At 55.5% G+C, this 20,085-nt stretch overlaps 1 long non-coding RNA gene across 1 annotated transcript; it reads right to left on the bottom strand.

Annotated features, from left to right (window-relative positions):
- Nucleotides 1-17,573: 17,573 nt before the first annotated feature.
- LOC142876329 (uncharacterized) lies at nt 17,574-20,007 on the bottom strand. The gene is made up of 3 exons (XR_012923223.1): nt 19,813-20,007; nt 18,879-19,183; nt 17,574-18,301 (listed from the first exon to the last, which is right to left on the bottom strand). It is a non-coding gene; the product is annotated as an uncharacterized LOC142876329 (long non-coding RNA).
- Between the last annotated feature and the right edge of the window lie 78 nt (nt 20,008-20,085).

The raw sequence follows: 20,085 nt of genomic DNA, 5'->3' as shown, positions 1-20,085 counted from the left end.
AGAAACATCAGACAAACCCAAACTGAGGGACTTTCTGCAAAACAACGGCCTGAACTCTAAAAATGTCAATACGTGAACGATAAAGAACTAAAGAGTATCTCAGAATAAAGATGGAAGAGACAAGATGATTGACTACGGTACCTGATTGGAGCCTGCACTGGGGCAGGGGAGGGGATAGCTCCGCTGGACAGTATTTGAATAACTGGTGAAATCTGCATATGGACTTAACATTTGATTAGGTTGTATTGGTGCCGAATGCCTGGATTTGATAGCTTGTTTAAGAGATGTCCTTGCAGAAGAAACGTGTTCAAATATTTAGGACTTAGCAAAGGAAAATAGTAATGATAATATGGTGAAGGGGGGAGAGAGAGGGAGGGAAGGAGGGAGGGAGGGAGAGACAGAGAGAGAAAGCAAACGTATGTACAAACCACATATGCAAACAACAGCTCCTCAAGGACGCCAAATGCTGAACAGGTGGCCGCTCTTTTCAACAATACTGTAAAGCCACAGCTTGCCACCAGGGGGCGCAATATTATTAGTGTCCGGAGGGGCCGTGACTATAGGCCAGCAGGTCCAGCGCAAGCCCCTGAGAGCCCCATGAAAGTAGAGGACTTGGGCCCCGTTTTCCATGTGGGCCTTATCCAGGAAGGGGCCAGCCCCTCTAACCCCATGGAGGGGCTGGCCACAGGGCCCCCAGGTCCTGACCTGGATTCAGGACCCTGACTAGGGTCAGTCCCAAAGCTGTAGGGTGGGGCACAGGTGCAGGGCACAGCTGGGGCACAGCTGAGCCCCATCCCCCAGGCCCACCCCAGACCTCCAGGCCGCTGCGGCTGGCCTTTTCCTGCAGAGTCACTGGGGAATTTTTTTTTTTCACCTATGATGTCATTGCTTTATAAAGGCCTAGAAAACAGAGTCAATTCAATGGAACTAAGTTATTGTGAAAGTAATGAAAACAGCAGTCATTGAACCAGCAGCCCGTGAGACACTGTCACCATGGCAACCGGGCTGCAGAGGTGAAAAGCCCTGCCCAAGATCATACCATGTGTCCTGGTCAGCTCTGAGTCAGATCAGCAGACTCTTGGCCACTGCATGAGGGCATCAGCCCCTACTGTGCGCCAGAGACAAAGGGGACCCAGAGCTGCCTCCAGGAGCCCTTGTCCCCAGCCCCAGGGCATTCTCAGCCCATAAACTAGAGAGAGTGGCTGGCGGCCCTGAGCTTGGCCTGACAGCACTGTGCTGGTCATTCTCACGCCCAGGCATCCCTCAACCCCAGCCCACTCACTACTCTCTCTCTGCCCCCCACTCCGTGCTGTTACCCCTAACTTCCTGCTCACCAGCCCTTCCCCCATCCCGGCTCCTGGCAGAGAAGCAGCAGCCCAGAGAAGTCCGGCTTACCCCTGGCTGCCCGCCCAGACCCGAGGGCCCATCAGCTCCTGCAGCCCCCAGGGAAGAGGAAGAGGGGAGCTGGGACTATGCCCAAGGTCTGCTGGGAGGGAAGGGAGCGGTCAGAAAGGGAAGAGTGGGAGGGGGAAGCCCAAGGCCTGGAGGGGGGGCTTTTGGGTGGGGTTCCCCGACAGGTTCAAGGCAAAGCAAGGTGTCCACAAGGTAACGAGCTGTGCAACCCAGGGGCCCATGGCGCAACCCTAGTGGCATCGAGATAAAGAGAGAGTGGCCTGAAACCTCACCACTTCTAGGCCTCTCTATTTTCAGGTTGGTTTGGTTTTCCCTATAAAACCGGTAACGTTCACTTTCAAAAAACCCCACTTCCCACCTGGTCTCAGCTGGGCCACACCTGTGGGAGGTGAGAATCTAGGGGAGGGTTGGGGGAGACAGATCAAATGCAAAATCCCCAAATGGGCCAGGGCTGGACAGAGCTGGGGGTCGGGGAGGTCCATGTCTCCCCCTCCCCCCAGGGCTCTCCACCTCTGACACCTGGTCACTCCCAGTGAGGCGCCTAGTCCATCAGAAGGGGCACCACCTGGGAACTTGCTCCAAATGCAGAATCCCAGACCTACCTAATGGGAATCTGGCATAGCCAGGAAGTTTGAGAGGTGCAGCTGAAGGAAAGAAGGGTAAATGTTTGCTTCTGACAGGGAAAAGAATTCTAATAGCTCAACAACTATCAACCCATTTTACAGATGAGGAAAGCGAGACACAGGGAAGTTAAGAAATGTGCCTAAAGTCACACAGCTGGGCAGTGTTAGAGCCAGGATTGAGCTCTGCGGCCGTCTTGCACGCGTCCACCAGGCTCTGCCGCTGGGGGTGGGGGTGGGGGGCGCTGAGTCCAGGGCTCTGAGACCCTCTCCCTGTCCGCCATGAGACTGCTTTTTAAAATGCTTCCTTCTCCCTGGCTCCCAACCTGTCAATGTTTCTGTTTAACCTGCAGTTTTACCCCCAAATCTACCAGTTCTTCTCACCTCCCTGCCACCTGGAAGTGACAGTGGCTGCCTGAGGGTCTCACCCACCCCACCCCCATCCCACTAAGTGCAGACACCAGAGGGACTTTTGGAAAACACAGTCCTTTCCTCGCCTCCACCCTGTTGAAGACACTCAGATGGCTTCCAACCCAACGATGAATAAAGCCCAACATCTCGGCAGTGGCCCGAGTGGCCCCGACCCCAGCTGGCCCTGCCCTCCTCGCCTGCCTGTGAATCCCCAGGTCCCCTCTCCCAGCAGCCTCCTTCCCGGTCCCCATTGGCACCCACTCCCTCCAGCAGCCTTGCGCACGCTGTCCCCCTCCCCGCCCCATGGCCTTCATCCAGTGCAACCCAACTCGTCCTTGGGACCTGGCTCTCGAGTGCCACCTCCTCAGGGAAGCCCCTCTGATCAGCCCATTCAGGTCGGGTGCTGCGTCCTTCCTGGTGGCTCTAGGAAAGAATCTGTTTCCTGGCTCACTAAGGTTGTTGGCAGACTTCAGTTTCTTGTGGCTGTAGGACTGAGGTCCTGCTCTTTGCTGATTGCCTTCCAGAGGCTGCCGCATTCCCTGGCTCCTGGCCCCTTCCTCCGTCTGCCAAGCCAGCAATGGTGGGCTGAGTCCTTCTCAGATCATATCCTCCTTCTGTGTCCGCTCGCTCTAACATAGGAGGGAAGGGTTCTCTGCTCCTAAGGACTCAACGTGACCTCGCCTCTCCAGACCCACAGCCCCGGACTCTGGGGTTCTGTGTGGGCGTTTTAGAGGACAGATACTCTACTGACCACACCCTTGCCGTTAAGTAACCACCAGACAGTGCACAACATGCTGGACTTGGTCATCTCCTAATTCTGGGGGACTCGGACCCCCTCTCTTCACCCTGAGTGCTCACCTGAGCTCCACACCAAGAGACCCCCTGAAATCGAAGCCCTCCTCCTCCCACCTTAACCACGCTCACAGTCTGTCCCTGGCCACAGGTAGCACCCTTCCGAGTTGTCACACCTCTAAGCAGATGCCCAGTCCAGATCCCCCCACGCCCCCTGAGGGAGAGCGGCCTGGCCCCAGGGCTGGGGATGGAACACAAAGACAGGCACAGAAAGCGCCCCAGAGGAGCCCGCAGCTGGAAGGAGCCCGGGCAACAGGTGAACGCCTTGTTGGAGATGAAGTTCTCAAGAAGCGTCAGCTATGCCTGAGATGTGGCGAAAAGTACCCCGGCTCTAAAATAGCATTCCCAGCAGCCACAGCCGCCATGTGGGGACCATGTCAGCTGCAAAGGGAGATTTAACCCGCTCCCCAGGAGTATTTTGGCTTTTTGACCCTCCCGGGGTGCCGTGGATTCCTGCACCAGCCTCAGCCCACCTGCGCCCAACCTGCGCGCAGGGAAGGGCCAGGGGCCTGTGCCCAGGACTGTTGGCACAGAGACAGCTCTTGGCTTTGCCACTGTGGCCCTGGCTTCCCTCACCCGACTCAGCGGCAGAGAGAGCTCAATTCCTGGGCGGGAAGGAGAAGGTTTGGTTTACGAGTCTCATGGTCTTGGAGGGTCGGAACCACCTCAGGAGACCCTGCAGAGGCCACACTGTGCTACGCACGCCCCACGTGCAGGAGCCCTACCTGGCAGGCAGCAGGCGACAAGAGATGGTGATTGATGACGTGAAGCTGTGGGTGGTGCCTCCAGGAGTTCTCAGCCCCAGGGAGCACCCAGAGAGCCTGCTGGCTGGGGCTTCAAAGCCAAGCTCCAGGCTTGCCCCAAACACCTGCTGCCACGCTGCTTGACCTCTGACCTTCTGCTCTCCCCAGAGCGCTTGGCAAAGCTGGTGAGGACATCAGCACCTTCTGTGGCATAGAGCCTTGTCGTCACAAACCCTGGAGCCCCACTGACTCAGGCCGAGGCGAGGACAGCCCTCTGGTCCCCTGCAGGCCTGGGACAGTCCCCCCACAGTACCGGCCACACTGTCCTGTCTCATGTTCCCACAATGCCACCCCTCGAGGGCAAGGACTAAGTGGTTCATCTTCATCCCTGCATCCACAATGCGTAGCATACCACAGGCACATAATAATGGCTCACCTTCACACAGCACTCACTATGTGCCTGGAGCTATTCTCAGCACTTTGCACATATTAACTCATGCAATCCTTTAAAAAGCGCAACAGGGTAGCTACTATTATTAGCCCATTTCATGAGTAGGGAAACTGAGGCACAGACAGGTGACTTAACTTTTTTGAGGTCACTCTCTAGTAAGTGTCAGAAGCAGGGAGTAAACTTGGCAGGCTGACTAAAAAGTCTATCCTTTGACCGGATGTTCTACCCTCCCCCTAAAAAGGACTTTGACTAAGGTAACGGGCCGGAGCCAGCACAACGCCACGCATGGTAGGTGGAGTAATGGCCACGTCCTAATCCCTGGAACCTGTATGTTACCTTCCGTGGCAGAAGGGACTTTGCTGATGCGACCAAGTTTAGGATCTTGCGAGACGGTGATCATCCTGGTTTATCTGTGTAGGCCAATGTCATCACAGGGGTCTTTATGAGAGGGGGACGGTGGGGTCAGGGTCAGAGAGAAGAGATGTGGGGATGGAGGCAGAGTTCAGAGGGAGGTGCGGCCGTGGGCCGAGGACACAGGCAGACTCTAGAAGCTGGAAGAGGCGAGGAGACATTCTGCCCTGGCGCGCCCAGAAGGAGCCCAGCCCTGCCTGCCCACCCCTGTCACATTTCTGACCTCCAGAGCTATAAGATAATACACGTGTGTTGTTCTAAGCCAGCTGTCCCCAACCTTTTTGGCATCAGGGACTGGTTTCATGGAAGACAAGTTTTCCATGGACCGAGGCAGCGGTCAGGGGGGATGGTTTTGGGATGATGCGAGCGCATCACATGTATCGTGCAGTCAGACCTCTCTGCTAACGACAATCTGTCATTGCAGCCGCTGCCCAGCGCTAGCATCACCGCCTCGGCTCCACCTCCGATCGTCAGGCACTGGATTCTCTTAGGGAGCCACAAGCTAGACCCCTCATATGTACAGTTTGCAGTGGGGTTCACGCTCCCGTAAGAATCTGATGCCTCCACTGATCTGATGGGATGGGGGGGGGGCTTATGCGGTGATGCGAGTGACGGGGAGTGGCCAGCTTCCTAACGGTTCTAGGCCACCAAATTTGTGATAATTTGTTACAGCAGCAAGAGAAAACCAACACAAAATGTAACCCGAATGAATGAAAGAAATTATCTTTGGGTTGGACTGAATCAACAGGAGAAAACGGTGGCCAGAAAAATGTGGGGTCTTGGGCTAGGTCAATACTAGTAGAGTGACGCTCGTAGGGCAGTGTTGACACTCCCCGGCCCGGGCCCAGGCGGCACCAGGAATTCCGCAGTCGACGCTGGTCCCAGAGACCCACATCAGGGGCCCAGACTGTGGGGAGCTCCATGCGTCAACGCCTGACACCCATCCGGCACTCGAACGTGGGCAAATTAGAACTTGTGCAATTCTCCCAAACACCTGCTCTGTCCCTTGCTTGTTTTTTTCCATGTCCAAAAAACACCACCACCATTCAACCAGATGCTGAGCTCTTGCCCTCTTGCCCTCTGCACTCCTACCCACCCGGCCCGCGGGTCCGGCTGATCCCAGCTTCAAAGCATATCCCTCCTCCACTCACCCCTCCCAGGCACCACTGCAATGGCCTGGGCTGCTGCCCCCATCCCCCACCCCCACAGCAGACAGATGGAAATTCTAAGGCATCCTGTGACGTCACTCACCTTGCCAAAAACCTCGCCACAATCCACAAAAGTCTAGCCCGTCCGTCCACCTACTTCCCTATGGCCTCTCCCCTCCTCCTTCCTCACCCACCCACCCACCCACTCCACTCCGGCCACACATTTCCTTTCCTCCAGCTTGTAAAGGAAATGAAAATCTCTGGGAAAATGTGGGGTCTTGGGCTAGGTTAATACAAGTAGAGTGACGCTCGTAGGGCAGTGTTGACACTCCCCGGCCCGGGCCCAGGCGGCACCAGGAATTCTACAGTCGACGCTGGTCCCAGAGACCCACATCAGGGGCCCAGACTGTGGGGAGCTCCATGCGTCAACGCCTGACACCCATTCGGCACTCGAACGTGGGCAAACTAGAACTTGTGCAACTTGTGCCCCTGCAGTGTGTGCATCACCACCTCCAGGAGGCTGTCCTGTTTCCCCAGGTAAGGTGGCCTTGCCTGTCCTGCCTCTCACACTGCAATTAGCGCCAGTCTGGTGCCCCCTGCAGAGTGTCAGTCCCCTGAGGCAGAGACCCTGCGGGCTGTGCTGTGCTGTGCATGGATGTTCCTGCATCCTCCAGAGCACTCCCTGACACACAGCAGGCGCCTGATAAATGCTTGTGGAATGAATGAATTGGTAAGAGCAGGCTGCTGAGGGGCTCTGAGCCCGTGCCACATAAGGAATAAATGTTGCGGGACCAGGGTGTGACTGGCCGTGAGCCTTTGGGGACCCAGAGTCAGGGTCTTCACATGGATGACAGGCATGTCTGGGGAAGAGGGAGACAACTCATTTCCAGAACCGGATTTCAGAACATCATAAAGACCTAAACATCAGAGCTAACCCAGGACGTCATGGGCTGCCTCAGGAAGGAGTGAGCACCCTGTCACTGGAGGCATACAAGCAAAGGCTGAATGATTACCTGAGACAGCCTGGAATGAAAGTCCCTGTAGCCATGCCTGGCCCAGGGAAGCTGCTCATTTAAGATTTGCTGAATGAATTCATGAATGAGTGAATGAATGCTTGGATGAATGTCACAGAAGGACTTGGCCACTGGATGAGTAACTGGACTAAGCGGTGTACAAAAAGTCCCTCCTCACCAGCAAGGCCACTGAGAAAGCCCAGTGGTTTTCAACTGTAGATTCCGCAATGAGGTCTCCTACCCCAACATCCCCTTGGTGGGAATTGGCATGGTCCACAGCTGCCTTTTCTTTTCTTTTCTTTTTTTTCTTTTTTTTTTTTTTGAGACAGAGTCTCACTCTGTTGCCCAGGCTAGAGTGAGTGCCATGGCATCAGCCTAGCTCACAGCAACCTCAAACTCCTGGGCTCAAGCAATCCTGCTGCCTCAGCCTCCCGAGTAGCTGGGACTACAGGCATGTGCCACCATGCCCAGCTAATTTTTTCTATATATATTAGTTGACCAATTAATTTCTTTCTATTTATAGTAGAGACGGGGTCTTGCTCTTGCTCAGGCTGGTTTCGAACTCCTGACCTCGAGCAATCCGCCCACCTCGGCCTCGCAGAGTGCTAGGATGACAGTCGTGAGCCACCTCGCCCGGCCTCACAGCTGCCTTTTCTGACATTCTGTGCGTCTGGTCTGGGGCTTAGGCCTGACCAGTGCTGGGACTGTGGGCACAGCCCACCACCCCTGCCGCTGGGCCTCCCATCCTCTCCTGGAAAATGGGGACCACGATCCACGATGGGCCACCCGCAGGGTCAGGGTGCAGCAGACAAGCAGGCCCAGGCTGGGCTAGACCAACTGTGCAGCAGCCCCCACCCCAGCTCCCCGAGCCCAGACACAGCTCCTGTGTCTCGGCCCCATTTTTCTTCTGCTGAGCGTCCAGAGGTGAAGGGGCGAGGAGGGTGCGTATGAACTAAGGATGAATCACAATCTACTCAGAAACAAGTCTAGGGCAGGTATGAGTGGGAGCAGGAGCACAAACTTACAGTAAACGCCCCTCCTTCCGGCACTGACTGCTCTCAGGCTGAGTAACGTGGCCCCCCCCACCCCAGGGCGCCTGTGCTGCCCCAGGAAGGGGAGGCCTCCATCAGGACAAGCCAGCCCATCCCTCCTCCCCTCCCTCCTCCGCACCTTCACGGCAGGGTCCCCTCATCCTGGAGCCAAAGGTGGAATTCTGCCTCCTCGCAGGATTTGAGTGGCCCAGACAAAGTCGCCTTTGCAAAACAAAACCAGAAAATCTCTCCTGCCCTCTGGCCAGTACCTGAAATTCCACCAGCAGCTGGACTCGGGTAACTAGCTAAGCGTTTAATCTGGAAACCCCAAGGGGGAGGAGTGCCACGTGGCGTTTACCCAGCTAATATTGGTGCCTGAGACCCTTTCCCAGTCCGCCTGAGCGCTAAGGCGGAGGAGCAGCGGCTACATCTGGCTGGAACTGGGGGTGCAGGTGAGGGAGGGAGGCCTGGTGCAGCCTTAGTACTGGCCAGGAAGATGATGTGGGGGGAATTCTAAGTGCAGGGTTCACAAAGAGGCTTGGGCCTCCCCCACCCCCACCGCACCACACCCCAGGATGCCCGGATGACAAGGATGGAAACGTGGGGAATAAAACCTTCCCTGCGGAGTCATCCTGGGTCATGTTACAAAAACTGCTCTTGAAGAAGACAGAGATCCCAGGCCTGGAGGCTAAATCTTTCTCAGATGACCGCTGGCCGGACAGCATTCTTGTCTCAGTGGGAAAAATTGAATGGAGATGAAAACGAATGAAAATTCAAGGAAATTCAAGGCTTGATTTGTTTTTTGTTTTGTTTTGTTTTGTTTTGTGAATAATGAGCTTCCTAAACCTCAACGAGGAAAACGGAGGTGGATAGAAGGAGGCTTAAGAGGCCAAGGGAGGCTGAGCAGGGCAGGCGCCCCTGCCCCATAGACTCCCTGATTCCAGCCAAGAAGTGACCCAGCGCCTGAGCCCAGAGGGGCACTCGGCCTCCCGGACAGGGAAAAGCAAATTAAGACAACCACCACTTCTGAACCTGCTAAAAACAAACCAATAAACAAATAGAAAGAACAATGTAAGACAACAAGGATATATCCCTTTTTCTCTGCTCACATTGATAAAACCTCTGATAAGATCAAACGTCGGTTAGGATGTGGGTAAATTGTCCAGCCACCCTGGAAGGCAGTTTAGCTGTATCTTTAATGAATGCACTGTCACCCTGTAACCTCAGTCTCTTCTCTAGGAAAGAACACATTTTCCCAAAGCATTCATACAGGGTTACACTGCGACAGCAAACAAATACACAAATAAAAAATAATGGTGGAGGCCGGGCGCGGTGGCTCACGCCTGTAATCCTAGCTCTCTGGGAGGCCGAGGCGGGCGGATTGCTCAAGGTCAGGAGTTCGAAACCAGCCTGAGCAAGAGCGAGACCCCGTCTCTACTATAAATAGAAAGAAACTAATTGGCCAACTAATATATACAAAAAATTAGCCGGGCATGGTGGCGCATGCCTGTAGTCCCAGCTACTCGGGAGGCTGAGGCAGGAGGATCGCTTGAGCCCAGGAGTTTGAGGTTGCTGTGAGCTAGGCTGACGCCACGGCACTCACTCTAGCCTGGGCAACAAAGTGAGACTCTGTCTCAAAAAATTAAAAAAAAAAAATAATAATAATGGTGGAAACCTTAGCACCCATCCATCAGGAACATAAATAAACAGGGGAACACCCATTCAGTAGAAAACCATACAGCATTTGAAAAGATGAGCAGTGTCTGTAGGTGTGACCACAGGAAGCCCTCCAAGGCATATTGGAGACACCGTAAAAGCCAGATGAAGAATCGTTTATATACAGTAGGGTATAGCACGTGGGAAACCCTGCGTATTTCTACAAAAACAATATAGTGGGCATGCATTTATAAAGGTCTGCCAAGGAAACGCCAAATCAGTGATCATGGCTACATCTCCCATGGAATTAGGATGAGGAAATGTCAAAAGACTTGGCTTCATCTGCAGCATTTACAGTTTTTGCTTTGAGGATATTTTCATATATTCCTTGTGTAATTAAATATATAGTATTTTTATTTAAGAAAGGTTTTGCTCAGCCGGGCGCGGTGGCTCACGCCTGTAATCCTAGCTCTCTGGGAGGCTGAGGCGGGCGGTTTGCTCAAGGTCAGGAGTTCAAAACCAGCCTGAGCAAGAGTGAGACCCCCGTCTCTACTATAAATAGAAAGAAATTAATTGGCCAACTAATATATATACAAAAAATTAGCCGGGCATGGTGGCGAATGCCTGTAGTCCCAGCTACTTGGGAGGCTGAGGCAGCAGGATTGCTTGAGCCCAGGAGTTTGAGGTTGCTGTGAGCTAGGCTGACGCCATGGCACTCACTCTAGCCTGGGCAACAAAGTGAGACTCTGTCTCAAAAAAAAAAAAAAAAAAAAAAAAAAAAAAGAAAGGTTTTGCTCTACAGAGGGAAGCACATGAGCTTCAGCGACTAAACACCAGCAAAGCCGGCTAAGCCCCTCAAATATTCCTTCATTCCCTTTATCTCCCTGAAAACTTGACACCCCAAATTCTTACCTCCTCCCCAGGTGAAGGCTTGTAGAGCTAGGAGGGGGTCTCTAGACAGGGCCTTGCACCCCTCTGCGCTCTGCGGGGGGGGGGGGGATGTCTCATGCCCCCCCCAGATGGGGGGCGGGAATCTGCTTTTCCCTTTTCTCCATCATCCCTCTCCTGCCTGAAGCCTGCTGCACCCCTCTCCTCCCCCTGCCTGGTTCAGATGAGTAGGACTCAAGAGCATGGACCCCCCCTTTCTGTAGGATTAAAGGGGGATAGCCCTTCTCCCTCGGCAGACAGCTGCTGTTCCCTCCTTTCCTCTGTGTCTACACGGCTCTACGCAGAGGTCCTGGGTCCACCAGGCTGTTAGGGTGGCCAAGAGCCTCTCCCTGTCCTGCCCTACACCACATCTCACTGATCTGCTCTCCCCCCAGGGACTAGTCTGGTGCTCAGTCTTCCTAAAGCAGTCCCCAGACTCAGTTCTGGGGCTTCCCATCACAGACCCCAACCCCACTACTGACCTTTTTCCAGGGCAAATGCCCACCTCGTGCTCCAGGGCGCTCAATCCACACGCCAGACATGGGTGGGGGCAGCTGAGGTCCCGGTCCGGCCCCCTTACCCCTGCTCCTCACCCACACCCGGCTCCCCCTCCCCGCCCCTCCAGCCAGTGGCCAGCTTAGGGACGGGGCAGGCAGTGGGGCGAGCGCACACTGCCTGGTAGAGCCCAGATAACCAACCTCCCCTGGCCAAGGGAGGACCGCCCTGGCCTGCCCACAGCCCCCACGGGCCTCACCCGGTCTGCCGGGGACCCCACGGGCCCGCAGGCAGGCGCACAGACAGCACCTCTCTGGCCTCCGGCGCAGCGCAGCGCCCTGGCTTCAAGGAACGCTGAATGAATGAGCCCGTCCCAGGGACCCGCGAGGGCGCGGAGGAGGCGCCCCCAACCTCCCACCTGTGGATACTTGCCTATTCCGGTGCCCCTGCTTGTCATGCGCCCCCTCACACCAGCTGGGCGGGGGAAAGGTGAGAAGTGTCCCTGTTCTCGCCTGCGCCCCCGCGCCCTGTCGGGGCTCCCGTCACCCGCTTACCTGCGGGAAGGCTCGCAGCGCCCCCAGGAGCGCCAGCGCCAGCGCCAGCGCGGCGCCGAGGGCGCGCATCCCGGGCCGGGGCAGGGCTGGGCCGGCGGCCCGCGCCCACCTGGGCAGCCCGGGGAGCGCGCTGCGCCCACGTGGGGGGACCTCAGGCGCGGCACCCCGCGCCCGCCGCCACCTCGCCCGCACCGAGCGCACGCGGCGGAGTCACTTCAAAAGTGGCAGCTCCTGCTCCAGGCGTTCAGCCTTAACACCTCCCTGACCACGGAGCCGTTTCCAGGAACGCGGGTACTAGCGGAGAGGAGCAGAAGGGGTCAAACACGTGCAGAGAGGACTGAGGACAAGCCACACTAAGACACCTCCCTTTCTTTATTTGAATGGCCCGCCCCGGATTTGACGATGCGCCTAGTGGTCCTGGCCCACTAGCTCCACCTGGGAAGGGGAGGCAGCTCCTGGCCCTGCAGGGGGGCTCGCAGGACCTCCCGGGAGGCCCGAGAGGGTCCCAACGCCCCCACCCCCACTCGCACCCAAAGAAAGGGTGAGATGGGAGCAGTTTCCTGCCCCTGACTCTGTGATTAACCAGGACCTTTCCCACGCCCTGAGCATTCTTGGAAGGGACGGCTGGAGACAGGAGACTCCAGAAAAAGCAACCGTCAGCCGCCCATCCCCATTCATAAATATTTGCTGTGAAATGGATCAGAGGGGTGGATGATAAATTGATGGATGGATGGATGGAGGGATGGGTGGATGGACGGACTGACTGTTGGAGGGATTGATGGACAGGAGAGGGCATTTGGTTGCACTGACCCCTGATCCCTGACCTCCTTCTAATTAGGCTCTCCTTTGCAGGTGGATCCCCATCCTTCCAGTGCGTCCCCATCCCCTGGGTTCCCTCTTTGGTCCCTTCTTTCTACACTCCACACATATGTACTGAGCACCCACCGGGAGGATCACAGGTCAGGCCTTCTGCCTGGGTTTTTTGTTTTTTGTTTTTCAGACATGGATGCCCAGGCTCAGAGACAGGCAGGCAGTCCTAGGTGCTCTAATTAAAGATGGGCCAGTTGTTTCCCCTGCGCCCAGAATGGCCTAAGGACCCTCCAGCTTCCTCGGTTGGGTCCATCCCGCAGGGTGCCTGACCCCTGACTGGTGGAGACCCCATTGGGTGGGAGCGGAAACCTCCCACCAGGACCTTCCCAACGAAGTCTCTACAACTGAGCGTCCCGCCCCCAGTCCTCCTTGAGTTGGCAGATTCCACTTGGGAAAAATGCTCCTATCCTGCCCCCTCCCAAGGGACCCACTCTCGGATTCTCCCGGGATGCACCAGGCCCGTGTCCTGGGCTGTTGGATCTGAGACTATGTCAAACAACGAAGGAAGTGATTATGGGAGTGGCCTGCTGGTGACAGTCACAGGATCAGACAAGGACAGGAGGAATCCAGGACACCTGCTTCCCCGTCTGAAGCTTTCTACTACAGAAGAGCTAGTGTTTTAAATAAATAAATGAACAATAGCCTCAAAAGAGAAAAATATATAAATAAAGATCAGTTACAAGTTTTATAAGTTCAACCTCTCTAGTAACAGGAGAAATGCAAATTAAAGCAACATTTGCTACTCCTTTGGACTTACTAAGTCATCAGTTTGTTTTTGTTTTTTGCTTTATAAAAACAATTTTGGTAAATGTAACCCCAAAGTTGTGGTGAAACCGGAATACTCATTAATACTCTTCTGGTAAATGTTACAAGCCTCTCAGGAAAAAATTGTTTACTGCTTGTGGGTAGCTCAATAATTTCACCCCAGTGAAGAAAAACTAAAGAAATAGTTCAATTAGAAAACTGGAAAAAGAAAAATGAAAGCTATAAACATAATAATGTTTCCTAAACCGTTATTTATAAATTTTGGAAATATCCTAAAAATGACAACAGGAAATGGTTAAGGAAATTGTGGTATATCCCTTAAATGGAATATTACACATCCATTAAAAATGATAATTCCAGAGATGGCACGGAAATCTGTCTCCCTCTCCTATCCTTCTCCTCCCAGGCTTACCAAGCCGCTGCTCTGCAAGGAAGCTTGCAGAGTTACAGTGTCTTTGGGAAGACGGTCTGCATCACCCAGAAAATCTATTATTTATGTAATGGTCATGATGATGGCTTAAGTGCTTATTTTGTGCTAAGTGTTCTCAGACATTGGTTCCTGGAATCCTCACAGAAACCTCATGAAGAAGATCCTACTTTTGTACCCATTTTGCAGGGGAGAAACTGAGGCACAGAACAGTGAATCCACTCAGCCAGGGTCCCCCAAATGCACCCGCTCCGGCTCCACCTCCTCCTGCTGCCTTCCTGGCACCGGCCCCTCTCCCCAGCCATCTTCCCAGTCAAAAGATGGTTTCAGTCGTTTTTTGTTTTTTTTTTTTTTTTTTGTAGAACTGATCTCATTGTGTCATAACCGTAATGACAGGTTTGTGTATCCTTCTGCCCCAGGAAACTGTGGGCTCCTGGACGCCTGCCCCTGGGGCGCCTAGGACAGTAGCTGGCACATGGCTACGAGTGAACGGATCGGGCAGCCAGAGGGCAGGGAACATGCTGTGGCCAGGGAGGAAAACAGCTGCCCCCAGGGGCCTCGTAACCGCAGGCAGTGGACAGAGCCCCGCGCACCGTGGGCAGGTTCCAGGCGGTTCATGAACCCCCTAACGTATGTGAAAGTGCTTTGAAGTGCGGGAGGGGAAGTCCCCGAGAGAAACAGCAGCGGGCCCTGTTGTGGGACCTCAGAGCCCCCGGGCCTGCACAGGGAGGAGGGCGCAGCGCTGGCTGTGAACTGCCAGCTCCTCCTCCCAGGACAGGAGAGGAAGCTGGGTGCGGCAGGAAGCCCTCCAATGGGAACTGGGAATTCGTATCTAAAAGGGATGCCCAGCAAGATACAAGGTCCCCAACTCCATTCAGGAAATTCGGGGACTTCCCCAACTGCTGGAACCCCAGCCCCAAATGGCCCGAAACACCCTCAGCAGATACACGGATTCTTCCTGGCGCAGGCAGGAGCGGGCAGGTGGGAGGCTGGAAACCAGAGCGGGGAACCCTGGACCTTTCTTCTCTGACGGTTCAGGTGCTTTTCTGAGTTCCTTTCTGGGGACCCGTCATGGAAACGGGACTCTTAGGAGCCTTGTCCGGGTCACCCGTGGCCACAGCCAAGCCCCCGTCAGCAGGACTCATGTCAGGCTGCCTCCAGCTCAAGCCCCAAAGCATGCACCCTCTCGGGGCCCAGGGCGCTACCTGCATCCTGGTGGCTCAGCCCAGGCCCCTGGGGACATGGTGAGAAGTGGCTGCTGATGGCCAGGGCAGGGAGTTGGAGTTAGGAGCAAACATTAGGGGTTCCCAGCTGCCTGGGTGAACCCCAGCAATGCACACCCACAAGCAGGATACCCAGAGACCAAGCAGACCAAGCACCCACTGCTGAGCTGGTTGGAAACTCAGCACAGGACGCCAGCTCTCCAGGACTGGGACTGCTCTGCCCCTTCCCTTGGGTGGGAGGGAAGGCTGTGAGGCCCTCAGGCTTGCTCTTGGAGACTCTCCACAGCGATACTAATGGTGTCATTCATTGAGCACCTGCTGTATACCAAGCCCTTGCCAGACATTTAATCCTGGCACCAAGATTTCAAGCCAGTGTTGTTATCCCCACTTTATAGATGAAGAAACTGAGGATCAGAGTATTTAAGTCACTTGCCTGAAGTCACACAGCTTGAGAGTGGCAGACCTGGGATTTGGCTCTAACTTCGAAGCCCCTCAACTGCCTTCTCTTCCCTGCCTAGGCCTCTCTCACCCTTGCTTTCCCCAGGAGAAAGAGCACTGGTGCAGGAGTCCTGGTCTGGCCCAGTGACTGTGGGAGGTCATTTCTCTTCTCTGGGTGTATTATTATCCATTGCCATGCACCTCAAAACTTAGTGGCTTAAAACAACAATAAACATTGTATCACACCGTTCCTGCCGGTCAGCGATTCAGGAGGGACTTGACAGGATGATTCTGGCTCAGGGGCCCTCATGAGATTGCAGTCAAGATGTTGGTCAGGGCTGCGGTCAGCTGCAGGCTTCACTGGGGCTGGAGGGGGATCTGCTTCCAAGAGGAGCCACTGCCATGGCTGTGGGCTGCCTGAGTGTCTCACAACATGGCACGTGGTCTCCAGAGAACAAGATGGAAGCCCCAATGTCTTTTATGACCTCGTTTCAGAAGCCACACGTTGTCATTTCCACAATATTCGATTGGCTACACAGGCAATGTGGAGGGGGCTGCACAAGCGTGTGAAAACCAGGGTCAGGGATCGGCGCAGGTGCCAGTTTCCTCCTCTGCCAGATGTGCATTTATTTTTTTATTTTTTATTTTTTTGAAACAGAGTCTCATTCTGTTTGCCTGGGCTAGAGTGCCCTGACGTCAGCCTAGCTCGCAGCAACCTCAAACTCCGGGGCTCAAGCGATCCTCCTGCCTCAGCATCCCAAGTAGCTGGGACTACAGGCATGCACCACCATGCCCAGCTAATTTTTTCTATATATTATTAGTTGGTCAATTAATTTCTTTCTATTTTTAGTAAAGATGGGGTCTCCCTCTTGCTCAGGCTGGTCTAGAACTCCTGACCTTGAGAGATCCTCCCGCCTTGGCCTCCCAGAGTGCTAGGATTATAGGTGTGAGTCACCGCACCCAGCCTCAGATGTGCATTAAACATGACCCAGCAGCCCTCCCAGGGTTGCAATGGGCCCCGAATAAAATGGACTTAGAAAGCTCTTTGAAATGAGCTGTCTACAGGATGCTTTCTGGGCAAGAAATGTAAAAGGCTCTGATCTTCTTGCCCCGCCACCAGCTGTGTGCCCAGGCCTCCCACTCCCACCGTGGACCTACAGCTGAAGTGCTCATGGCCTGGGGTTCTCCTTTTCAGGGAACCTATTGCCATGACATTCACTGTCCAGTCCAGGGGTGACTCGTGCAGGAGTTTCGGGCACTGCGGTGGACCCACAGGAGAGAAGCTTGCGGGTCTGGGGTCTTTCCCGGGCCCTCAGGTGATGTCAAGTGAGTGACTACCTCCTACCTCAGCACAGGTCAGGCTGCTGGTCACACGGTCCCTGTGGGGACACTTCCCAGGACTCTGGCACCCAGCTGTGAGCTCAGTCTCGGCCCCAGCCAGCTAGGTGGAGATCTGGGGTGGAAAGACTAGCAGGAGAGCCCAGGGCCTGGGTTTGAGCCCAGGTCGACATTCAGCCACATGACTTCCCCTCTAGGCCTCAGTGCCTTCATCTGTAAAATGGGGCACTGGGAGTCAATGGTTTGCTTAAAAGTCTCTTTGTTGTGCTCCAGAGAGAGTAAGGATGGGAGACCTGGGTCTCTGCAGGGCACTTCTAGCTCTGTCCTCTGGGCTGCCATAGACCTTGGAACCAGCCAGCCCGAGTCAAATCCTTCCTAGCTGTGTGAATTGGGCAAGTTACTCACCCTCTCTGAGCCTCCATTTTGTCATCCATAATATGGGAACAATAACATCTGCCACAAAGTGTTGCAGTGAGCATTAAACAGGTTGATGTGAACAGCCCCATGACTGAGCTCCAGAGGGAGCATTCCTCTGTCCCCCAACCCCTCCCTCAGCGACAGCCAGCCTCCCAGCTCAGGCACCTAATCCCCGGCCTCGCAGCTGTTAACCCCATGAGCCCCTGGGCCCAGGAGCTGGGTTTTCCCATGTCCTGCATTTCCTTCCACCTCCCAGAGAGACAGAGGAAGAAGCTAAGACCAGAGAGGGAAAGGGGCTTGGCCAAGACCCACAGCTCAGCAGGGATGACCGCGGGGGGGGGGGGGGCCGAGACTCCTGGCCTAGGAGTCCCCCCCCAGTCCCCCAGACCTCCCTGCTCCGCAGGCCCGTTGTGAATGGGGGTGAGTCATTTAGACTCTCAGGAAACCAAGCCTAGGTCCAGTATTAATCACGGAATAGAGGCACGAGTGTGAGAGGGAAACGGAACCAACTGACGGCAGCAGAGGCTTGGTCGGGGTGCAGGTGAGGAGGGTGCACCCAGGCACCACCGCGCAGGGAGGTCTGGGATGAAAACTCCAAGGGCAAGAGGCTGCTCAGAGCAGTCGCTGGCCCAAGCCATTCATTTAGTAAGTTCTGGGTTCAAACCCGCCTGGGAGTCCAGCTTCTGCCCTCTCCAGGGCGGCGGTTGCCCTGGCTATAACTCGCACCCCAAATCCTGCTATCCCAAGAGCTAGGAGCAGCCACATTCTTTGGTTTCCCTGAAACCTGCTCTCTGCTCCCCAGAACTGTCTGTTGTAAGGGACGTGCTCTAAGGAGATTGGCCTGGTGTTTCCTGTTGTCTGCCCTCCTTCCCCCCCGGGGGCCGGGTCTCTGGCAATCAGGCGGGGCGACTGCCAAGAGCCAGCTCTGGAGCGCTTGAGGGGGCCGGAGGCAAGTCATGACTTGCAACTCAGAATGTTCAAGAAACCAGCTCCTGAGGCTGAGTCCACAAAGGCCCCAGGAAGGCTCCGGCAGGCCTCTCCTCGGCCTTGAAATCCGCCCTCAGCCTCAGGTCAGCGTGCTGGAGGTCCCGTGAAAACCTGTGAATGAAATCATTTACAGGTGAAAATGTAAATCATTTCTGGAGAAACCACTCACTAAGTCACTGCCAGGTGTCACCGAGCCTTCGAGGAGAGCAGGCCCGGAAGGTTCTGGCGGTGAAGGACAGAGCGCCTGCTCCCTCACCGGCCCGAGGGTGCCGAGGAAGCACTTACATTCAGACCCAAGCTCATCGCCTCGGCCGAGAAGGCCCCAGGTGGGGCACCAGCCACCCCTGTCCTTAGCTCCTGTCACATTCCCCATTGGCCTCCTTTCTGCTCCTGGCGCCACCAATGTTCCCCCAGCTCTTCAAAACACTGCCCCTCCAGAAAACTTTTGGGGTGACGGACAGTTTCACCATCTTGTTTGGAGTGATGGATGTGTACGTACATATGCCCAAACTTACAAAACTGTGTACTTTAAATAGATCAAGATCACTGTATGTTAATTATGCTTCAGTAAGGCCATAAAAAATCAGATTTTAAAATGCTGCCCCTTCTTAACCCTTCAGGTCTTGGCTCAGATGAAACCTCCCCAGAGAGGCCTTCCCCGACCGCCTGAGCTGATGGTGCCACTCACTCTCTGTCATGTCACCTTGTGTATCCGCTTCAAGGGACACACCACGATCTGGAATCGTTTGTTTGCCTGTAGCCCGATTTTCCCCAGCAGGACGGGAGCCATGGGAGCAGGGACTGCGTCTGTCTTGTCCACTGACGTGAGCAGGGTTTGGCTTCCTGGAGACGTTCTGGACGGGCAGGGGCTCTGGGAGGCCGTTCTGGACGGGCAGGGGCTCTGGGAGGCCGTTCTGGACGGGCAGGGGCTCTGGGAGGCATGGCGACATCGGCCTCGCCGCCCCAGGCTCCCTCCAGGGGTGCTGCTCGAGGCTGAGGAGGGCAGGTGCTGCTCTGAGAGTGACACCAGAGCAGAGCCACGCTGCCCTCCCGTCCGTGCCCCCATCCATGCTGTCCTCACAGGCGGAGGGTGGGCCGCACCCGGGTGGGCCGCACCCCCAGCCGGGAGGGACCCTGCTCCTAGCAGGAGCTGCCCATCAGTGTGTGCGACATTCATCCAGAAATCCCTCTGGGCTTTGCCTGGTCCGCCCCTCCACTCAGCCGGGCCAGGGTCCCACCCACAGCTGCAGCCGGGACCTTCTCTCCCTCTGAACAGGAGGCAGGAGGCCCTGGAGCCCCATCTGGCCTGGGTTGCCCAGCATGAAATGCTGGAGATCTGGGCAGACCACGGTGTGGCCCCCGCTCAGGCCTCGGCTAGATCTGGAGACTCGTGGGGTCCGCCCTGGAGACTGGGGCTGTGGTCTGGGCTGAGAAAAACCCAACGGTTCTCCTCCACCTCAGAGACTCATGATGATTTCATGAGTTTCTGGTTTGCAGCAGAAGCCGGCCCATCCCCCACCGGAGTCACACTGACTCAGAGGCCAAGGTCATACAGCAAGTTAGTGCAGGGACAGCCGCAGACCCCGGGCTCCTGATCCCCAACCCGGCCCCTCTGCCCCCACCTGCTATGCCGTGTCTATCTGCTGCTTTGGACCATCTGCCTTCTCTGGGCCTGTCGTCAGCTTCAGACTCTGGTAACGGAGGCAGGAGGCAGGGGCCGTGGGGCTGCGGAGGCTGGTAGAAAGTCAGGGCCGGCCTGTTTAGATGCCATGCGCACATGCACACGTGCACACATCTGTGAGTGCACACGCACCTCCCAGACTCTCACCCGTCATCCCAAACGCCCGGGTCCCCTATCTATCCGCTACCTAAAAACAGTCCTGCGGTCTGTCCAA

The sequence above is a fragment of the Microcebus murinus genome, chromosome 2, assembly GCF_040939455.1.
Source record: "Microcebus murinus isolate Inina chromosome 2, M.murinus_Inina_mat1.0, whole genome shotgun sequence".
In the NCBI taxonomy this organism is placed as follows: Eukaryota; Metazoa; Chordata; class Mammalia; order Primates; family Cheirogaleidae; genus Microcebus; species Microcebus murinus.
The sequence above is the reverse complement of the archived record's forward strand: the minus strand, read 5'-3'. Positions and strand labels throughout refer to the sequence as shown.